Raw genomic sequence first — 20,000 nt, 5'->3', positions numbered from 1 at the left:
GAGGAGGAGGATGACGAGAAGGAAGAGGAGGAGGAGGATGGCGAGAAGGAAGAGGACGAGAAGGAAGAGGAGGAGAAGGACGAGAAGGAAGAGGAGGAGGAGGATGACGAGAAGGAAGAGGAGGAGGAGGATGACGAGAAGGGAGAGGAGGAAGATGACGAGAAGGAAGAGGAGGAAGAAGAGGAGGAGGAGGATGACGAGAGGGAAGGGGAGGAAGAGGAGGAGGAGGACGAGAAGGAAGAGGAGGAGAAGGACGAGAAGGTAGAGTAGGAAGAGGAGGAGGAGGATGAGAAAGAAGAGGAGGAGGAGGATGGCGAGAAGGAAGAGGAGAAGGACGAGAAGGAAGAGAAAGAAGATGAGGAGGAGGATGAGAAAGAAGAGGAGGAGAAGGATGAGAAAGAAGAGGAGGAGAAGGAAGAGGAGGAAGAGGAGGAGGACGAGGAGGAAGAGGAAGAGGAAGAGGAGGAGAAGGAAGAGGAGGAAGAGGAGGAGGAGGACGAGAAGGAAGAGGAGGAGGAGGAGGACGAGAAGGAAGAGGAGGAGGAGGACGAGAAGAGGAGGAAGCGGAGGAGGATGGCGAGAAGAAAGAGGAGGAAGAGGAGTAGGATGAAGAGCACGGGGTCAGCAAGGTCATCCAGACAGCCACGATAGCTGGGTGATTTTTACAGCGTTCGACATTTTATTTGAAAGTCCTGAGTTATCCACCCAGTTGACTGTCATTTGTCTGTCTGTCTGTCTGTCTGTCTGTTTGTCCTTCTTTCTTTCATGGGCAAGATGTAAAAAAAAAAAGCCCTCATTTGAGCTCGTCCATGTTGTTATCTTTTGTTAGATTAGATGTTCCTGTTCACATTCTTTATCTGCCCCCTCCCCTCCCCCTTTGCCTGGGCTGAAGAACGAACAGCAGCAGAGAAAAACCGGCAAATCAAATGAGTTCACATGATGCCAAAAATAAAAAATAGAAAGTTCATTCTGTCCAGCCATTTTCTTGGCGACAAAAATGGGGTGTTGGAAAACACATCTTGAAGCCTTCCTGAATGTCATTATAGTAAATACTGCTTGCTGCTGTTCAGGTTAGGGCAAAATGTATGTGTGTGTGTGTGTGTGTGTGTGTGTGTGTGTGTGTGTGTGTGTGTGTGTGTGTGTGTGTGTGTGTGTGTGTGTGTGTGTGTGTGTGTGTGTGTGTGTGTGTGTTTGTGTTTGTGTGAGTGTGAGTGTGTATGTGTGTGTATGTGTGTGTGTGTGTGTGTGTGTGTGTGTGTATGGTGTGTGTGTGTGTGTGTGTGTGTGTGTGTGTGTGTGTGTGTGTGTGTGTGTGTGTGTGTCCATTGTGCTCCCGGATGGTTTAGCGTTCAGTGACAGTGTCTGGCCATAGCACCTCACTGGAATTTCAGTGACACCGCTTCGTTCTTTCCAAAGCCGCCGTTGTCAGGGTGTAGTTTGTATGTCTCACATGCTGACAGGAAAGCGGAACACCCATGGCCTCCCCCCAACCCACACAGCCCCCTCAGCTCTCCACTTTCCGTCCCCATCCACCCCCGCCTCTTCTCCAGTCCGCACATGGCTACCGATGACCCCACCCACACCACTACACCCTGACCCCACCCACATCACCACACCCTGACCCCACCCACACCACCACACCATCCCCTGACCACAACCACCCCCTGACCACACCCACACTACATCCTGACCACACCCACACCACTACACCACATCCTCACCACACCCACACCACTACACCACATCCTGACCACACCCACATCACTACACCACATCCTGACCACACCCACACCACTACACCACATCCTGGCCACACCCACATCACTACACCACATCCTGACCACACCCACACCACTACACCACACCCTGACCACACCCACATCACTACACCACATCCTGACCACACCCACATCACTACACCACATCCTGACCACACCCACACCACTACACCACACCCTGACCACACCCACACCACTACACCACACCCTGACCACACCCACACCACTACACCACACCCTGACCACACCCACACCACACCCTGACCACACCCACACCACATCCTGACCACACCCACACCACTACACCACACCCTGACCACACCCACACCACATCCTGACCACACCCACACCACTACACCACATCCTGACCACACCCACACCACTACACCACATCCTGACCACACCCACACCACTACACCACACCCTGACCACACCCACACCACTACACCACATCCTGGCCACACCCACATCACTACACCACATCCTGACCACACCCACATCACTACACCACATCCTGGCCACACCCACATCACTACATCACATCCTAACCACACCCACATCACTACACCACATCCTGACCACACCCACACCACTACACCACACCCTGACCACACCCACACCACTACACCACATCCTGACCACTCCCACACCACTACACCACATCCTGACCACACCCACATCACTACACCACATCCTGGCCACACCCACATCACTACATCACATCCTAACCACACCCACACCACTACGCCACACTCTGACCACACCCACACCACTACACCACATCCTGCCACACCCACACCACTACACCACATCCTGGCCACACCCACATCACTACACCACATCGTGACCACACCCACACCACTACACCACATCCTGGCCACACCCACACCACTACACCACACCCTGACCACACCCACATCACTACACCACACCCTGACCCCACCCACACCACTACACCACACCCTGGCCACACCCACACCACTACACCACATCCTGACCACACCCACATCACTACACCACACCCTGACCACACCCACACCACTACACCACACCCTGACCCCACCCACACCACTACACCACATCCTGGCCACACCCACACCACTACGCCACACTCTCTCCCCTTCTCAAACCCATCTTCTTTTCCCTTTCCTTTTCTATTCTGATAATCTATTTTCCCTGACCAGCCTTGCCACCAGAGCAGAACAAACAGAAAGAGACATGGGGCGGAGGGAAACGAGGCGGAATATTCTCAAAGTGACCGAAAAAAAGAAGAAAAAAACGGAACGACGACCCTGGCTTGGCGGTAGCGCTTCGTCACGAGAAGTTATAGACTTGGAGGCAAATGTGTATCAGCGAGACGTCCATGGGTGCTCTTGTTCAGTCGGCATCGTTTGTTCCACCACTCTGCTGATTTCATTTTCTTCACAACACTTAACGTCAGTTGGATGGGTTTGTTTCCACGGGCTGTTTGTCTCCCTCTGGTTCAGTCTGTTTCCACGGGCTGTTTGTCTCCTTCTGGTTCAGTCTGTTTCCACGGGCTGTTTGTCTCCCTCTGGTTCAGTCTGTTTCCACGGGCTGTTTGTCTCCCTCTGGTTCAGTCTGTTTCCACGGGCTGTTTGTCTCCCTCTGGTTCAGTCTGTTTCCACGGGCTGTTTGTCTCCCTCTGGTTCAGTCTGTTTCCACGGGCTGTTTGTCTCCTTCTGGTTCAGTCTGTTTCCACGGGCTGTTTGTCTCCTGGTTCAGTCTGTTTCCACGGGCTGTTTGTCTCCCTCTGGTTCAGTCTGTTTCCACGAGCTGTTTGTCTCCCTCTGGTTCAGTCTGTTTCCACGGGCTGTTTGTCTCCTTCTGGTTCAGTCTGTTTCCACGGGCTGTTTGTCTCCCTCTGGTTCAGTCTGTTTCCACGGACTGTTTGTCTCCTTCTGGTTCAGTCTGTTTCCACGGAATGTTCTCTCCCTCTGGTTCAGTCTGTTTCCACGGGCTGTTTGTCTCCCTCTGGTTCAGTCTGTTTCCACGGGCTGTTTGTCTCCCTCTGGTTCAGTCTGTTTCCACGGAATGTTCTCTCCCTCTGGTTCAGTCTGTTTCCACGGGCTGTTTGTCTCCTGGTTCAGTCTGTTTCCACGGGCTGTTTGTCTCCCTCTGGTTCAGTCTGTTTCCACGGGCTGTTTGTCTCCTTCTGGTTCAGTCTGTTTCCACGGGCTGTTTGTCTCCCTCTGGTTCAGTCTGTTTCCACGGGCTGTTTGTCTCCCTCTGGTTCAGTCTGTTTCCACGAGCTGTTTGTCTCCTGGTTCAGTCTGTTTCCACGGGCTGTTTGTCTCCCTCTGGTTCAGTCTGTTTCCACGGGCTGTTTGTCTCCTTCTGGTTCAGTCTGTTTCCACGGGCTGTTTGTCTCCCTCTGGTTCAGTCTGTTTCCACGGGCTGTTTGTCTCCTGGTTCAGTCTGTTTCCACGGGCTGTTTGTCTCCCTCTGGTTCAGTCTGTTTCCACGGGCTGTTTGTCTCCTGGTTCAGTCTGTTTCCACGGGCTGTTTGTCTCCCTCTGGTTCAGTCTGTTTCCACGGGCTGTTTGTCTCCCTCTGGTTCAGTCTGTTTCCACGAGCTGTTTGTCTCCTGGTTCAGTCTGTTTCCACGAGCTGTTTGTCTCCTGGTTCAGTCTGTTTCCACGAGCTGTTTGTCTCCTGGTTCAGTCTGTTTCCACGGGCTGTTTGTCTCCTGGTTCAGTCTGTTTCCACGGGTTGTTTGTCTCCTTCTGGTTCAGTCTGTTTCCACGGGTTGTTTGTCACCTTCTGGTTCAGTCTGTTTCCACGGGTTGTTTGTCACCTTCTGGTTCAGTCTGTTTCCACGGGTTGTTTGTCACCTTCTGGTTCAACGGGTTGTTTGTCTCCTTCTGGTTCAGTCTGTTTCCACGGGTTGTTTGTCTCCTTCTGGTTCAGTCTGTTTCCACGGGCTGTTTGTCTCCTTCTGGTTCAGTCTGTTTCCACGGGCTGTTTGTCTCTTGGTTCAGTCTGTTTCCACGGAATGTTCTCTCCCTCTGGTTCAGTCTGTTCCCAGTGATGTCATTTGCTGACTTCGTCTTTTCTTCACAATCACCGTCACTGTGCTGTTCCGTCATCCTTTCTCAAGATTCCCTAAATACATAATACTCTTTTGCAGATATTTCTCTCAAGATTCCCTAACAATATAATACTCTTCTGTAGATATTTCTCTCAAGATTCCCTAACTATATAATACTCTTCTGTAGATATTTCTCAAGATTCCCTAATACACTTCTGCAGATATTTCTCAAGATTCGCTAACTGTATAATACTCTTCTGTAGATACTTCTCTCAAGATTCCTTAACTACATAAAACTATTCTGCATATTTTCCCAAGTTTTCCCTCACTATATATATCTACACACACAGACAAACACACAAACACAGACGCGCGCGCGCGCGCGCACGCACGCACGCACACACACACACACACACACACACACACACACACACACACACACACACACACCACTCCGGTCACCCTGCAGTCTATAAATCACACAGATAACGCTGTGACAGATTTGCAAGAGGATGCTCACTGTCACAGAATTGATTCGACTCTGCCCCTCTGTGTGTGTGTGTGTGTGTGTGTGTGTGTGTGTACCTGTCTGCATATCCCTCTGTCTGTCTGTCTCTTTATTTTGTTGAAGTGACTATATTTCACTGTCACTTGTTCCTTTCCCCATCACTTGTTGGCCAGCTCAGGAAACTGGCTGTAAAAAGAACACTGTGCTTGTTCCTCTGTCCTCTCCTAATGTAGTGCTGCTTTCCCTGCCCTTCCCTTTTCTTTTGTCCCTCCCCCTCTCTCTCTCTGTCTCTCTCTATCTATCTTATCGACCTCCCCCCTCTCTCCGTCCCTTTATTTTGTTGAAGTGAATACATCTGTCTTTCACTGTTTTCTTCACCTTCATTTTGTTTGTCCAAAGGGCCGGATGTAAAAAAAAATTGCGCTTTTTCCTTTACCTTCTCAAAATATAAATCGTCATGTTTTGTTTGCCTCTCTCTCTCTCTCTCTCTCTCTCGGTTCCTCCCTCCTCCTCCCCCACCACTTCCACACCACACTCCTGTCTCTCTCCTTCCCCTTCTTTCTTGATCTTTTCTTTCCCCCCCCCCCCTCCCCCATGTCTTGTAACTGTGCTCTTCCTACCTCCACTAGAACATGGATAATGGACAGAGACATGTAGCAATAAAAGGAATATTCACATGGACACAAAACGACAATCTTGTGTATGGCATTGCGCAATTTGATTCTGAGTGGAAGCAATCATACATATCCAAAAGCCCGTTCTCAAATTCTATTTCACCGTTTTTGTCTGTCTGTCTGTTTTTTTGTTTTCTGATTGAATCATTCTCCCAACACCGTCACTTTGTCTTCCCCTTGGCGTTCTCTAATTCCATTCCACGTCCTGTTTGCTCAGTTCATTTTCATCATGCCAACGTATCGCTTCTTTTGCTCATTTTACTTTTGTCTCCACCTTTCCTATAATTCAACTTGTGTAATTTACTTTGAAAAAAAAAGAGGAAAAAAGAGAGAAAAGAACAGAAAAGAAAAACTAAAGTGCCACACAGACACTGACAGTAATGACAGAGACAGTCCCACACAGACATTGACAATAATGACAGAGACAGTCCCACACAGACATTGACAGTAATGACAGAGACAGTCCCACACAGACACTGACAATAATGACAGAGACAGTCCCACACAGATACTGACATTAATGACAGAGACAGTCCCACACAGACACTGCCAATAATGACAGAGACAGTCCCACACAGATACTGACATTAATGACAGAGACAGTCCCACACAGACATTGACAATAATGACAGAGACAGTCCCACACAGACACTGACATTAATGACAGAGACAGTCCCACACAGACATTGACAATAATGACAGAGTGTCCCACACAGACATTGACAATAATGACAGAGACAGTCCCACACAGACATTGACAATAATGACAGAGACAGTCCCACACAGACACTGACATTAATGACAGAGACAGTCCCACACAGATACTGACATTAATGACAGAGACAGTCCCACACAGACATTGACAATAATGACAGAGACAGTCACACACAGACATTGACAATAATGACAGAGACAGTCCCACACAGACAATGACAATAATGACAGAGACAGTCCCACACAGACATTGACATTAATGACAGAGACAGTCCCACACAGACATTGACAATAATGACAGAGACAGTCCCACACAGACATTGACAATAATGACAGAGACAGTCCCACACAGACATTGACAATAATGACAGACACAGTCCCACACAGACATTGACAATAATGACAGTGTCCCACACAGACATTGACAATAATGACAGAGACAGTCCCACACAGACACTGACAATAATGACAGAGACAGTCACACACAGACATTGACAATAATGACAGAGACAGTCCCACACAGACATTGACAATAATGACAGAGACAGTCCCACACAGACATTGACAATAATGACAGACACAGTCCCACACAGACATTGACAATAATGACAGAGACAGTCCCACACAGACATTGACAATAATGACAGAGTGTCCCACACAGACACTGACAATAATGACAGACACAGTCCCACACAGACATTGACAATAATGACAGAGTGTCCCACACAGACATTGACAATAATGACAGACACAGTCCCACACAGACATTGACAGTAATGACAGAGACAGTCCCACACAGACACTGACATTAATGACAGACACAGTCCCACACAGACATTGACAATAATGACAGACACAGTCCCACACAGACACTGACAATAATGACAGAGACAGTCCCACACAGACATTGACAGTAATGACAGAGACAGTCCCACACAGACATTGACAATAATGACAGACACAGTCCCACACAGACATTGACAATAATGACAGAGACAGACACAAGCATACACACAGACAGGAAGCTGGACGATCAGAGGCAGACAGACAGACACAGAGACAGACAGACAAACACACAGACAGTAAAACATACAGAGACAGACAGATAAACACACAGAGACAGACAGACAAACACACAGAGACAGACAGACAAGAGAATGGAAGAAGGCTATATATCGAGATGGAATTGTGAAGAACAATCTGAGGTAGTCGAGGGTGGATTGCCATACAATGCCAACAACAACAACAACGACAACAACAACAACAGCAACGTCGATCTTTCCAGTCTGTGAAAATAAAACATGTCCCAGCCAAACACTGACGGTGTGTATCAGTGGAAGCGGTGACGCTGGTCAGTCCCTAAGTTGTATTCAGACAGACAGGCACTCTCGCTGAATCGTCGTCATATGGGAACTCAACACTATCACCCCCATCCCCAACACACACACACACACACACACACACACACACACACAACTGTATGCTTTCATGTCGGTGACAACCAGTCCTAATCCATAACATCTCCACTTTCACATTTCGGGGCCTGTCCTAAACATTACACGATCGTCGAAAGAGCGTGGCATGTGAACCAACAAATGCCGAGGAACGGAACAGGCAAGTCAAGTTTATCGACTCCTACTTTCTCAACACACTCGCTCCCTGTCTCTCGATCTAACACTTGAGGACAGGATGATCAGATAAAGGCTGACGGCTGTGACACTGAAGCCTCGGTCGATTCGAAGAACGAACAACAAGAGCAACTGTCTCCACCTCCACTTGAGGGCAGACTGATCAGATACAGACAGACGGCTGTGACGCTGAAGATGCCGTCGATTCGAAGGACGAACAACAAGTACTGTCTCCATCTCCACTTGAGGACAGGCTATCAGATAATGACTACCAAGTTCGAACCAACTCCATCAACGCAATTAGTCGTGAGTCCAGTCCAGCCCCTTTGAGACAGTGTTCAACGTGACCAGGAAATTAGATCTTGAGGGTCTGTGCCTTGGCCTCCAGTTGTGAAGCTGACATGCAGACGGGATCGATCTGCCGCAGCTGGCGTTACGTTTCAAGGCTACATGGCCCACAGCCATTCCGGACACCAGAGCTAAAGGCTCGGCCTCAGGCGGGGCCCAGTCCACTCCTCACCTTCCCTGACGGTCAGGTACCCGTTCACACCTACCCGTTCACACCTGGGTGGAGTGAGGAAAACTGGGGCAAAGTGCCTTTCCCTAGGACAAAACACCATGTCAAAACGCGCGCGCGCGTGTGTGTGTGTGTGTGTGTGTGTGTGTGTGTGTTAGAGCTACATTTTAGTAAACATGTTTCCTAACTGGCAGTTTTAAGAAACGGTACAATGCAAACTGCTCACGGATGAACCATGACTGTGGTCCTGTCTTCCCATTTCATCCACAGCACACTCACACATGACTGTGGTCCCAATCTTCCCATTTCATCCACAGCACACTCACACATGACTGTGTGGTCCCAATCTTCCCATTTCATCCACAGCACACTCACACATGACTGTGGTCCCTGTCTTCCCATTTCATCCACAGCACACTCACAGATGACTATGGTCCCTGTCTTCCCATTTCATCCACAGCACACTCACACATGACTGTGGTCCCTGTCTTCCCATTTCATCCACAGCACACTCACACATGACTGTGGTCCCTGTCTTCCCATTTCATCCACAGCACACTCACACATGACTGTGGTCCCTGTCTTCCCATTTCATCCACAGCACACTCACACATGACTGTGGTCCCAATCTTCCCATTTCATCCACAGCACACTCACAGATGACTGTGGTCCCTGTCTTCCCATTTCATCCACAGCACACTCACACATGACTGTGGTCCCTGTCTTCCCATTTCATCCACAGCACACTCACACATGACTGTGGTCCCTGTCTTCCCATTTCATCCACAGCACACTCACACATGACTGTGGTCCCAATCTTCCCATTTCATCCACAGCACACTCACACATGACTGTGGTCCCTGTCTTCCCATTTCATCCACAGCACACTCACACATGACTGTGGTCCCAATCTTCCCATTTCATCCACAGCACACTCACACATGACTGTGGTCCTTGTCTTCCCATTTCATCCACAGCACACTCACACATGACTGTGGTCCCAATCTTCCCATTTCATCCACAGCACACTCACACATGACTGTGGTCCCTGTCTTCCCATTTCATCCACAGCACACTCACACATGATCATTGGTCCATGCAGCATCATGGAGATGACGAATCTCTACAACCACCATCCCCACGGATCATTCTGGGGCTTCACTCACCATGGTGGTTCCGGCAGACCCGTCGCTCGGGGACTGTCACTGACGTGTGCAGTACAGGGAGATGTTTAGACACACTGTCATCTCCATGAACCCCCCAGATCTATTTTCCCCCAGGTCTATTTTTCAAAAGGTGTATTGTCCCCTAAATTCATTTTCAGCCAGGCCTAAGTTCATCTAATTCTGCATTCGGACAGCAGGACACAGACATGGTGTGACAGCACGGACAGCAGGACACAGACATGGTGTGACAGCAGGACACAGACATGGTGTGACAGCAGGACACAGACATGGTGTGACAACACGGACAGCAGGACACAGACATGGTGTGACAGCAGGACACAGACATGGTGTGACATGGTGTGACAACAAGGACAGCAGGACACAGACATGGTGTGACAACACGGACAGCAGGACACAGACATGGTGTGACAGCAGGACACAGACATGGTGTGACAGCAGACACAGACATGGTGTGACAGCAGGACACAGACATGGTGTGACAGCAGGACACAGACATGGTGTGACAGCATGGACAGCAGGACACAGACATGGTGTGACAACATGGACAGCAGGACACAGACATGGTGTGACAACAGGACACAGACATGGTGTGACAACACGCAAGCAGGACACTGACATGGTGTGACAGCAGGACACAGACATGGTGTGACAGCAGGACACAGACATGGTGTGACAACATGGACAGCAGGACACAGACATGGTGTGACAACATGGACAGCAGGACACAGACATGGTGTGACAACAGGACACAGACATGGTGTGACAACATGGACAGCAGGACACAGACATGGTGTGACAGCAGGACACAGACATGGTGTGACAACATGGACAGCAGGACACAGACAAGGTGTGACAACAGGACACAGACAAGGTGTGACAGCAGGACACAGACATGGTGTGACAACATGGACAGCAGGACACAGACAAGGTGTGACAGCAGGACACAGACATGGTGTGACAACATGGACAGCAGGACACAGACATGGTGTGACAGCAGGACACAGACATGGTGTGACAGCAGGACACAGACAAGGTGTGACAGCAGGACACAGACATGGTGTGACAACATGGACAGCAGGACACAGACATGGTGTGACAACATGGACAGCAGGACACAGACAAGGTGTGACAACAGGACACAGACATGGTGTGACAGCAGGACACAGACATGGTGTGACAGGACAGCAGGACACAGACATGGTGTGACAACATGGACAGCAGGACACAGACATGGTGTGACAACAGGACACAGACATGGTGTGACAACACGGACAGCAGGACACTGACATGGTATGACAACAGGACACAGACATGGTGTGACAGCAGGACACAGACATGGTGTGACAACATGGACAGCAGGACACAGACATGGTGTGACAACATGGACAGCAGGACACTGACATGGTGTGACAACAGGACACAGACATGGTGTGACAACACGGACAGCAGGACACTGACATGGTGTGACAACAGGACACAGACATGGTGTGACAGCAGGACACTGACATGGTGTGACAGCAGGACACAGACATGGTGTGACAACATGGACAGCAGGACACAGACATGGTGTGACAACATGGACAGCAGGACACAGACATGGTGTGACAACAGGACACAGACATGGTGTGACAACACGGACAGCAGGACACTGACATGGTGTGACAACAGGACACAGACATGGTGTGACAGCAGGACACTGACATGGTGTGACAGCAGGACACAGACATGGTGTGACAACATGGACAGCAGGACACAGACATGGTGTGACAACATGGACAGCAGGACACAGACATGGTGTGACAACATGGACAGCAGGACACAGACATGGTGTGACAGCATGACACAGACATGGTGTGACAACAGGACACTGACATGGTGTGACAACAGGACACTGACATGGTGTGACAGCATGACACAGACATGGTGTGACAACAGGACACAGACATGGTGTGACAACAGGACACTGACATGGTGTGACAGCATGACACAGACATGGTGTGACAACAGGACACTGACATGGTGTGACAACAGGACACTGACATGGTGTGACAACACCGACAGCAGGACACAGACAAGGTGTGACAACACCGACAGCAGGACACAGACAAGGTGTGACAACAGGACACTGACATGGTGTGACAGCAGGACACTGACATGGTGTGACAACACCGACAGCAGGACACAGACAAGGTGTGACAACACCGACAGCAGGACACAGACAAGGTGTGACAACAGGACACAGACATGGTGTGACATCACAGAAAGCAGGACACAGACATGGTGTGACATCACAGAAAGCAGGACACAGACATGGTGTGACAGCAGACACAGACATGGTGTGACAGCAGGACACAGACATGGTGTGACAACAGGAAACAGACATGGTGTGAGAGCAGGACACATACATGGTCCTGATGGTGTGACAGCAGACACAGACATGGTGTGACAACAGGAAACATACATGGTGTGACAGCAGGACACTGACATGGTGTGACAACACGGACAGCAGGACACAGACATTGCGTGACAACACGGAGAGCAGGACACAGACATGGTGTGACAGCAGGACACAGACATGGTGTGACAGCAGGACACAGACATGGTGTGACAACACGGACAGCAGGACACAGACATGGTGTGACAACACGGACAGCAGGACACAGACATGGTGTGACAACACGGACAGCAGGACACAGACATGGTGTGACAACACGGACAGCAGGACACAGACATGGTGTGACAGCAGGACACAGACATGGTGTGACAACATGGACAGCAGGACACAGACATGGTGTGACAGCAGGACACAGACATGGTGTGACAGCACGGACAGCAGGACACAGACATGGTGTGACAACACGGACAGCAGGACACAGACATGGTGTGACAACACGGACAGCAGGACACAGACATGGTGTGACAGCAGGACACAGACATGGTGTGACAGTACAGACAGCAGGACACAGACATGGTGTGACAGTACAGACAGCAGGACACAGACATGGTGTGACAGTACAGACAGCAGGACACAGACATGGTGTGACAGTACAGACAGCAGGACACAGTGTGACAGCACGGACAGTACAGACAGCAGGGCACAGACATGGTGTGACAGTACAGACAGCAGGACACAGACATGGTGTGACAGCACGACACAGACATGGTGTGACAGTACAGACAGCAGGACACAGACATGGTGTGACAGCACAGACAGCAGGACACAGTGTGACAGCACGGACAGTACAGACAGCAGGACACAGACATGGTGTGACAGCACAGACAGCAGGACACAGACATGGTGTGACAGCACGGACAGCACAGACAGCAGGACACAGACATGGTGTGACAGCACAGACAGCAGGACACAGTGTGACAGCAGGACACAGACATGGTGTGACAGTACAGACAGCAGGACACAGACATGGTGTGACAGTACAGACAGCAGGACACAGACATGGTGTGACAGTACAGACAGCAGGACACAGTGTGACAGCAGGACACAGACATGGTGTGACAGCACAGACAGCAGGACAGTGTGACAGCAGGACACAGACATGGTGTGACAGCACAGACAGCAGGACACAGTGTGACAGCACGGACAGTACAGACAGCAGGACACAGACATGGTGTGACAGCACAGACAGCAGGACACAGTGTGACAGCAGGGCGGCAGGGGGAACAGCAGGACTTACCACACACCGCGACACAAGCCGTGCAAGGCCACGCTCATCAATCACTCCGACACACATGCACTGTATACAGGGTTCGCGGAAAAAACACAGTCTGTCTCTCTCGGTCTCGGTCTCTGTCTCTCTCTCTCGGTTTGTCTGCCTGTCTGTCTCTGTCTGACTATATGTCTGTCTTTCTCTCACCCCTCTCTCTCTTTCCCCACTGTATAGTTCTACAGAGAATGAATATGATTATACTTTTAACCCCCCCCCCCCCATCTCCACCCACCGTACACACGCACATACAGAGAGAGAGAGACAGAGACACAGAGAGACACAGAGAGAGTCGGTGTGACATGCTGAGAGACAGATACAGAGAGACAAAGGAACACAGAAAGACAGAGACAGAGAAAAAGAGAGAGACGGAGCGAGACACAGATAAGACAGACAGACAGACAGACAGACAGACAATCAGAGACAGACTTCTTTTTCTTCTCCTCCCTTAACTGTGTGAAGACTGGTTGGGGCCCACAGAGAACTGTTCACAGAGCAACAGACGTGGACAGAGCAACAAACCAATCAGAAGACGAAGAGCCACACAGACTAACAGGACCGTCAATCTGTCAGTCTGGTGAGGGGAGGGGAGGGGAGGGAGGGGGGACATGGAGGGAAGCCACACCAGAAGACAGATCTTCCTGATATGGATCAGACAGCGATCAATCTCCCGGCACCGGCCCTCTGATACAGGTCACACACTCGATGCTTCACACGGTCAGCAGGGCTGATTAGCGCCAACAGACAGTCTCAGCAACCACCACTGTCAACCACCAGTGTTAAATGTGTGTCATGTTTTGCGGTAGGTGGTGTTTATTTATTTATTTATTTATTTTTATTAGTCATATGAAATACAGGTGACAGTTTCATACACCCGCGGCCCCACTGGTTTTCTGAAATACATTGTCTTGTCTTGACACTAATCTAGGGCGCTTGCACATACGCACAGACAGACAGACAGACAGACAGACACACACACACACACACACACACACAGGACAGACAGACAGACAGAGACGAAGAGAGGTGGACAGACAGACAAGCAGAACAGAAATCATCTCACCACGTCACCAAGTGTTGTGGAAGGAAGGGAAAATCAGTACAGGACGTTTCTGTCGACAATCTGACCACTTGTCCCACCACGCCCCACGATCTGCAAAGAATCAATGAATAAATCAACAGATGAATAAATGATCAGATCAATAAATAAATACTTAACTAACCGACTAACCAACTAACAAACTCACTCACTATTAGTTGATGAAGATTCTGTGATTCAGGATGTTGCACGTGGCTAAAGCCCCCTCTCCTCAAAGGTTCACTTCTCTGTCATTCAGGATGGTGCATGTGGCTAAAGCCCCCTCTCCTCAAAGGTTCACTTCTGTGTCATTCAGGATGGGACACGTGGCTAAAGCCCCCTCTCCTCAAAGGTTCACTTCTGTGTCATTCAGGATGGTGCATGTGGCTAAAGCCCCCTCTCCTCAAAGGTTCACTTCTCCGTGATTCAGGATGTTGCACGTGGCTAAAGCCCCCTCTCCTCAAAGGTTCACTTCTCCGTGATTCAGGATGGTGCACGTGGCTAAAGCCCCCTCTCCTCAAAGGTTCACTTCTCTGTCATTCATGATGGGACACGTGACTAAAGCCCCCTCTCCTCAAAGGTTCTTTCTCTCGTTGGCCCCATCCCCGTGGTCTGTCAGCACCTTCATCACACAACAAAGTCCTCACTTGGGGCGGGCAGCCTGTGAGTGAACTGAGTTCACTGTGCACAGCACTGAATACATCATCTTTCTTTTCTCTTTGGTGGTGAGTGAACTGAGTTCACTGAGCACAGCACTGAATACATCATCTTTCTTTTCTCTTTGGTGGTGAGTGAACTGAGTTCACTGTGCACAGCACTGAATACATCATCTTTCTTTTCTCTTTGGTGGTGAGTGAACTGAGTTCACTGTGCACAGCACCGAATACATCATCTTTCTTTTCCCTTTTGTGGTGAGTGAACTGAGTTCACTGAGCACAGCACTGAATACATCTTCCTTTTCCCTTTGGTGGTGAATGAACTGAGTTCACTGTGCACAGCACTAAATACATCATCTTTCTTTTCCCTTTGGTGGTGAGTGAACTGAGTTCACTGTGCACAGCACTGAATACATCTCCTTTTCCCTCTGGTGGTGAGTGAACTGAGTTCACTGTGCACAGCACTGAATACATCATCTTTCTTTTCTCTTTGGTGGTGAGTGAACTGAGTTCACTGAGCACAGCACTGAATACATCTTCCCTCTGTCCCTTTGTTGAGTTCGGATTCCCAGTCCACTGGCTTCCACTTGAGGGCTTTCACGGATGTTACCACGTGTTCTTCACCCCGCCATGTGGGCAACCATACTCCGTTTTCGGAGGAGTTTCGCATTGACACTGGCGTTTGTGAAGCTTTGTTCGGGCCCTACCGTGTGCTGCAGGGAAAATAAATAAATAAATAAATAAATCAAATAAATAAATAAATATATAAATTAATCAAATAAATAAATAAATAAAATCCAATAAAATGAACCAAACTAAAAAAAATACAAAGAATGAATGCGGGATTTAAAGAAAAGAAAAAGAAAAAAAAAGATACAGCAACATAGACAGAGAGAAAACAGTGTGCACGTCAACACCCTGCTGGTTACAATGACGGGGTTTGGCAGCAAACACAGATCAAGCACGTCAACACCCTGCTGGTTACAATGACGGGGTTTGGCAGCAAACACAGATCAAGCACGTCAACACCCTGCTGGTTACAATGACGGGGTATGGCAGCAAACACAGATCCTGCATGTCAACACCCTGCTGGTTACAATGACGGGGTTTGGCAGGAAACACAGATCCTGCACGTCAACACCCTGCTGGTTACAATGACGGGGTATGGCAGCAAACACAGATCCTGCATGTCAACACCCTGCTGGTTACAATGACGGGGTATGGCAGAAAACACAGATCCTGCATGTCAACACCCTGCTGGTTACAATGACGGGGTTTGGCAGGAAACACAGATCCTGCACGTCAACACCCTGCTGGTTACAATGACGGGGTTTGGCAGCAAACACAGATCCTGCATGTCAACACCCTGCTGGTTACAATGATGGGGTTTGGCAGCAAACACAGATCAAGCACGTCAACACCCTGCTGGTTACAATGATGGGGTTTGGCAGCAAACACAGATCAAGCACGTCAACACCCTGCTGGTTACAATGATGGGGTTTGGCAGCAAACACAGATCAAGCACGTCAACACCCTGCTGGTTACAATGACGGGGTATGGCAGCAAACACAGATCCTGCACGTCAACACCCTGCTGGTTACAATGACGGGGTATGGCAGGAAACACAGATCCTGCACGTCAACACCCTGCTGGTTACAATGACGGGGTATGGCAGAAAACACAGATCCTGCATGTCAACACCCTGCTGGTTACAATGACGGGGTTTGGCAGCAAACACAGATCCTGCATGTCAACACCCTGCTGGTTACAATGACGGGGTTTGGCAGCAAACACAGATCCTGCACGTCAACACCCTGCTGGTTACAATGACGGGGTATGGCAGCAAACACAGATCCTGCATGTCAACACCCTGCTGGTTACAATGACGGGGTTTGGCAGGAAACACAGATCCTGCACGTCAACACCCTGCTGGTTACAATGGCGGGGTAAGGCAGGAAACATAGATCCTGTGTCAGCCCATTCTGCTCTTGGTAGTGATAAGTCACCGCAATAAAAAACGAACAAAAAAAACAAAACAAAAAAAAACGAGCATTGAAAAATAAACAAACACATGAATAAATAAACCATTCAAAAAAATAAATAAACACATGAATAAACAGATAAATAAATAAATAATCAAAAGAAACGACGCCTGCAAAGCTGAACCATACAGAATAATACACAATATTTTACTCGCATTTTTATTTCTGATGTAAGTCATGTAAGATAAGTTTTAAAAAAAAGGATCACTCTTGGTTTTACGAAGGGGACACATTCTTGTTTCTCCATGTTTCACAGCTGACAGTTATTTCAATAACGGAAACAAAGTGCTGTTCTTTTTTCTTGTTCTTTTTTTTAAAAATCAAGTTGATTTTTTTTTCTAAAACATCACCACTCTCACAACCTCAAACTGTAAAAAAACAACACACACACACACACACACACACACACACACAAACCCTTGCATCATCGTAGACTGACATACGTCCATTAAACACCGACAGCCCAAAATTTGTCTCGTATCTAAAACTGCAGTCGCGAAAGCAACAATTTCATGCGTTTTCTTCCCGCTGCGATTACGACATGGGATGGTGGACAAAAGCAGCAGCAGCAGCAGCAGAAGAAGAAGAAGATGATGATGATGATGATGATGATGATGAAAAGAAGAAGAAAAAGAAGAAGAGAGAAAAATATAAAGGCACGAAAAAGAAAATAGCGGTTTTCTTCATGCGGTTTCAACTCTCCACAGAATGAACTGTGATAGATTTATGGAGCGATTCACACCCCCACCCCCACCTGTCTCTCTTTTATTGTGATCACCAGATTGATGTCCTTTAATTCTGAGTGGCTATGTTCTTTCTTTCCTTCCTTCTTTTACTTTCTTCTGTGAGAGTTTAATTTGTAGCATCGTGGTTGGCGTTATTGCGGGCATAAAGGGCAGGCTGCCTTTGCATCCAGAGCTATGTGGGAACCACAAGCAACTGCTTCCATCCAGTTCGAAAAAAACAAAAAAACAACAACAAAAAAACATTGAGGAAGGATTCGCGCATCCTGGAGCAAACACACACACACACACACACACACACACACACACACACACACACACAGGGAATTAAAAGACATCAATATCGTAATCAAATTAAGTGACAGGGCGAGGGGGGCAAGAGAAGTGCACGCGCAAGATTTATCCCCCTTCTGGCGTTGCCCAAAATGAACAATAAAGAAGTGAAAAGGCTGTTTTGTGTCTTCTACCAGTTTGGTTGGAATAGATCAAGTCCTTGAATTAATCAGCGGAAGAAAATAAAGGTAATTCCACATTCCTCTCTTTCTGTATGTGTTTTAATCTTCGTCTGTTTTGCGTTTTCAAAAGGGGGCGTGTTGATTAGATCGATATGCCATGTCTGTGTTATGTTTTTCAATTGGGATTTATTGCACAGAGCGAGAGGGGGACGCGGGGGAGAGGGAAGGACAGACAGACAGACAAACGGACAGAGACAGGCAGACAGATACACAGGTTGATGGAGAAAAACAGACAGACAAACAGAAAGACCCAGACAGAGACAAGCAGACATAATATTCAGAGGGGAAAGCAGACAGTGGGGGTGCGTTAAAGACACAGACAGGAATATTTCCGCCAAAGGATGGTAAGATCTGAGGAAAAGATCTCTCTCTCTCTCTCTGTCTCTCTCTCTGTCTCTCTGTCCGTCTATCTCTGTCTCTCTCTCGCTCTTCTGGTTGTGAGAGAAGTCTGTCTTGACGTCCAACTTTACAGTCAGCCACAGAGCTGAAGACAGTGTCGTTGTGTTGTTGCTGTTGACAGCCCACTCGTGCAACCATTCCCTGTTTTCAGTGCGTCACCCAATGGCTCAGGCTTGAAATCTGCAGGGAAACGACAGCCAAGCGGGCTGTGTGTGCGGGTTGGGGGGCGGAAGGGGGGCCCGGGGGGTAGGGGGGCAGGAACAAAGAGCTTTCATCACACTGATAATGTTCTAGTGTCCCCCAAGCTCTTTGGCTGCGGCGTCCAATGCAAGTTGATCGGGAAAGGCTGGCTGCCCTTTGTGAGAACCACCAAACACGTTACCGCAAAGCAGTGAATTACCGCAAAGCAGTGAATTACCGCAAAGCAGTGAATTACGGGATCAACGGACACGTTACCGCAAAGCAGTGAATTACCGCAAAGCAGTGAATTACCACAAAGCAGTGAATTACCGCAAAGCAGTGAATTACCGCAAAGCAGTGAATTACCGCAAAGCAGTGAATTACCACAAAGCAGTGAATTACCACAAACAGTGAATTACCACAAAGCAGTGAATTACCACAAAGCAGTGAATTACCGCAAAGCAGTGAATTACGGGATCAGCCGATGTAAAATCAAAATCTGTCTCTTGTGAAGGAAAGCCGGTTAATAAAGCCTGGAAATGACTCCTAAAACCCGTGACCCCGTTTGGACCTCACTGGATGGAGTCAGCCCATCAACAGTTCACAACTG

The 20,000-nt window shown here is 48.8% G+C and overlaps 1 protein-coding gene across 3 annotated transcripts in view; it reads right to left on the bottom strand.

The window, feature by feature from the left end:
• The window catches only part of LOC143293126 (vitamin K-dependent gamma-carboxylase-like), a 133,252-nt gene that overhangs the window by 55,120 nt on the left and 58,132 nt on the right, over positions 1–20,000 (bottom strand). For all 3 annotated transcript variants that reach the window (XM_076604036.1, XM_076604037.1, XM_076604039.1), the window contains exon 2: positions 14,841–14,930. The gene's annotated coding sequence lies outside the window, so the exon portion shown is untranslated. The remainder of the gene's footprint in view (positions 1–14,840; positions 14,931–20,000) is intronic.

The sequence above is a fragment of the Babylonia areolata genome, chromosome 18, assembly GCF_041734735.1.
Source record: "Babylonia areolata isolate BAREFJ2019XMU chromosome 18, ASM4173473v1, whole genome shotgun sequence".
Lineage (NCBI taxonomy): Eukaryota > Metazoa > Mollusca > Gastropoda > Neogastropoda > Buccinidae > Babylonia > Babylonia areolata.
The sequence above is the reverse complement of the archived record's forward strand: the minus strand, read 5'-3'. Positions and strand labels throughout refer to the sequence as shown.